Source organism: Penaeus chinensis, chromosome 12, assembly GCF_019202785.1.
Source record: "Penaeus chinensis breed Huanghai No. 1 chromosome 12, ASM1920278v2, whole genome shotgun sequence".
NCBI lineage: Eukaryota > Metazoa > Arthropoda > Malacostraca > Decapoda > Penaeidae > Penaeus > Penaeus chinensis.
Genome location: NC_061830.1, coordinates 16441458 through 16446457, shown reverse-complemented (window position 1 = coordinate 16446457; position 5000 = coordinate 16441458).

Below are 5000 nucleotides of genomic sequence, written 5' to 3'. Positions count from 1 at the left end.
ATGGTGCAAGGAAACAGCCTTGCCTCACCCCTAAATTAACAGGGAAGAAGTTCAAAAAGCCCCCACCACATTTTACAGTACTTTCAGTACTAGTATATAGGCTTGCTATTAGGCCAATAATTCGTGTCGGAATTCCCCTAAGCCTCAGAATCTCCCATAGTGATTCTCGATGCACCGAGTCGAACGCCTTCTTGAGGTCGATGTAGGCTGCAAACAACCCATGGCCGTACTCACGACGGCGTTCCACAGTTACTTGAAGCGCTAGGATTTGGTCTGGTCAGGGGGAATGGAACCAGACTGCCAGATGGCAGTCAAGACTGCATGCAAGACCTGTGCTATAAGTACACCCCCAGCCTTTAGCAGATTAGCAGGGATATTACATATGCCTGCGGCTTTCCCACTCTTCAGCTTGGAGATCGCCATCCTAACCTCAGTAAGGGTAGGAGGTTCCTCACTGTTGGGTGGGGCCAGCACAGGCATTGTGATACCACTTGCATCCAAGGTAACTGTTGTAGGGTTTACCTGGTACAGCTGCTCAAAATACTCAGCCCAACGTTCTCGAACCCAAGCATAATCTGAAATGATCTGTCCATCCACTGAGCAGACTGCAGTCAACTGTGAGGAGGCCTTAGAGTTCAGTTTTCTCAGGCAGAGCATAGGTCATTTACCAAGAAATGACCAACTTCCTCAGCAAGATTTCTGATGAACTGTTTCTTGTCCCTTTTCAGTAGTGTCCGAGCCCTACGTATCAAAGAGCGATGCAAGACCTGATTGCCATTTAGGTGAATCATGCAACACACTTCAGTGGCCTCCAATGTCTCCGGGGAGATGAAATTCTGTCTTGCCCTTGGGTGTATGCCAATGGACTCGTTTCATGCTTGAAGGACTCCCACAGAGCAACTGGGTCCATCAGGTTTTCAAGTTCTGGGAATCGATCATAGACTGCCATGGCAAACCAACGGGCACACTCCTCATCCCTCAGTCTATCCAAGTGAAACACCCTAGAGTGGCCATTGGAGGGATGAGGAGTTTTGAAGTGTACCCTTAGGGTAGCCACTACCAGCCTATGGTCGATCTCCTTGGCCACAGTAGACATATCGCAATACCATGTCCAGCAATGAGTGTTGGAGTGCTGATACCAGGAGCCAGAAATCCCCAGGAAAAGGAGGCTGTTCTCGCTGTTGGGATCAGCTCCCGAGTCATGGGGGCCGACATACATCTCGTAGCCAGCTCGATCGTAGCCGGATACCGCATTGAAGTTGCCTAGAACAATGTGAATGTCGCGCCGGGGGCAATTGTCTGCCATGAAGGCAAACTTGGCATAGAACGCCTCTTTCACATCTAGTTTGTAAGCACAAAGCAATATGAGACACAAAGCCAAAAGAATGCTTTAGTCGCAATGCCATAACATGCTCATCAACTGGCATTATCTCAACTACCAAGGGTTGGAGTCGGCTGGAGATGGCTATGGCTACTCCCTGGAGATGGTGACCATCGCCACGGCCCAACCAGTAATAGGTGTACCCACCCATACTGATTGTGCCGCTACCAGGTCTTCTCACCTCCGAGAGGGCAGCCACCTCAACTCCTAACCACTCCAGAGTTAACTTCTCATCCTGCCGCAAGGACCGGATGTTCCAAGCACCTATCCAGATAGCTTGACTGAGGTTAAACCTCGGACGGTCGTTCAAAGTGGATGCTACCTCTGCCACTCCCGCCGACGCTGCCCCAAATAAAGGGGGACGGCAGGCTGTGGGCCCCAACGTCCACCTGTGGGGTTCCCTTAGGCTTTGCCCCACAGGCCTCATTCAGGGTTGGCGCCTGTCAAGCCGCAGGAGGGATGAATAGCTCTCGTTCCCATCATTTGCCCTCCCCACGGGACCCACAGTCCACCTTACTTGCTGGGTGAGAGGGATAGCACCCCTCCCCCCAGCATAACCATTTATTCTTGAAGTTGCTGCTGAGTTTTCTGGGGGGAGAAGAGCTGGCAAGGCCCACCTCCCCTGAGCCTACCATTTACCCCAGGGTGGCTAAGGGGCAGGAGTTGGTACAAAGCCAGGGCATGTCCACATAGTGGTGGGCCATAGCTCCGTATCTCTAGGGCCTCCTGCTGCTCCGAGATCCCCCACAGTTCAGCCTGAGACCGCAGGTACCAAGTTTCCATGGGTGGCAGCGAGGAGGCACTGCAGGAGTTCCGATGATGGAGAGGCTGTGAACTGGCAGGGAAGGCTTATGCAGAGCTACTCCCTTTTTCGCACGAGGCTAGCCAGCGGTGGCAACTGCAAGCGAGAAGTCACGCAAACTTTATCTAGGCTACCACGCTATCGCTTCACATCCCTGAGCATGAAGTACCAACCTATATATATATATATATATATATATATATATATATATATATGTGTGTGTGTGTGTGTGTGTGTGTGTGTGTGTGTGTATGTATATATATATACATATGTGTGTGTATGTGTGTGTATATATATATATATATATATATATATATATATATATATATATATATACCTATATATAAGTGTATAGATATATATATATGTATATATATACATATATATATGTATATATCAATATCTATATATACATATATATAAGTATATATATATATATATATATATATATATATGCACACACATCTATTTATGTACACACATACATTTATTTACACACACACATACAAATACACATATGCACACACACACACACACACACACACACACACACACACACAGTCAGAGCCTGCGCTCTGACTGCTAACTGGAGCGGCCGTGGTACAAGTATTGTGATTAGGAAGGGCATCCAATAAGGCAAAGGTGGCACTGCCATATAACATCTCAATAGTGAATTGAGATATTCCTATGTCCTGTATTGAAATGAATGGCTGTTTTATATATATATATATATATATATATATATATATATATATATATATATATATATATATAATATATATATATATACATATATATATATATACATATATACATACATACATACTATATGTCTGTACTCGAACATATGACCTGTAAGCCCGCATCTCGTAGATATACCTATACATATTAGATCATTCTTACGTGGCGAATGCAATAATCCTTCATCATTCGAGAATCTATATCACGTAGGAAAAGTATCTAATGCATAATTTGCTCGTAGTAGAAAAAAAAAAAACTTCTTACCTCCCCACTGTCGTCAACTCTGCACTTAGCTTATTGCTTCTGTGTATTTTTGAACCCTGGGAAATGTAAATCTTTTTCCGCCTAACTTTTTTCTAGAAAAATTTGTACAAATCTTTTTTGTATATGTCTGTATATTGAGTACACAATTATAATTTTCCTCTGCGTGTATATATATATGTATATCTATCTATCTATATATATATATATATATATATATATATATATGAAATATGTGTATGCATATATACACACACATATCTATATCTATAGATAGATAGATAGATAGATATAGATATAGGTATGTTGGTGAGAATCATGTTACAATATATCCGGTTTTAGAATATTAGAATATTGCAAACAAATAATAGTCATTCCCCTCCAAAAATCTCGCTTTTGAGTGTATATATACATACAGATACATATGCATATATATACATATATAGATAGATAGACATATATGTGTGCATATATACATACATAAACATATGCCTATATATACATATATATCGATAGATATATAGATATAGATATGTGTGTATGGGCACACACACACACACAATACACCCGGATGTATGGGTATGGGTGTATTCACTGTTCTTATATTTCGTGTATAGTGCGTTACTCTGTGTATACGTATGTACCTAAATAAGTATATGTGAGTATAGATTCATGCATCTTTTTTTTTTTTTTTTTTTTTTTTTTTTTTTTTTACCAATTGTGGATAAAGGCATATATTTAGTACTATTTCCAGTCTTAGAATATTTGTATCTGAAAAACAAAATCATATATCAAGCATAACGAGAGCGCATTTTCTCATTACAGAGTGTGGACATGAATTACGCACGCGGATACTTTTCGAAACTCATCACAAAGAGATCTTTTCATGCTTGCAGCGTCATAGGTTAGTGAACAAAAATACGAGCAGCGAATTGTCAAAGGACTTGAAATAATACTCTACCAAGAAAAAGCAAGAAAACCAAAAATTATTTTAGTCGGACGCTTATGGCGGTCTTGGCTGGAAATGCATGTGCATCTGCACTTGTGTATTTATGTCACTGATGAATCTCTTTCTTTATCTCTCTCTCTCTCTCTCTCTCTCTCTCTCTCTCTCTCTCTCTCTATATATATATATATATATATATATATATATACATATGAAAGGAAAACCGCCACTGACAGAAATGTATATGTATCTATGGATATTTGCACATTTATATATAATGTATATATAATATATAATATATATATATAATTCATATAATATATATATAATATATAATATATATAATATATAATATATATATAATACATATAATATATATATATATATATATATATATATATATATAATACATACACTATATATACTATATATATAATATATATAAATGTATATATACATATATATAATATATATATATTTATATATATATACAAATATATATAATATATATATATATAATATATATATAGTATATATAATATATATATATAATATATATAGTATATATAATATATATAATATATAAATATATATATATATATATATATTTATATATATATATATATATATATATATATATATATATATATATATATATATATATAAGCGACACGAGAGCTTGGGAGCACGGCTGTCACCAGATGTAAGCGAGAGTCCACCGCAGGCTACTAGATATCAGCGAGACGAGAGAAGGCTTTGGGTAGCATTAATGAAAGATATTTTAGCTTGCTGGTTTATTTCTGAAGAAAGATATGAGACCCCCAAGAGACCCACGTGTCCCCCGGGTGGAGAACGAGTTGTAGGAGCTG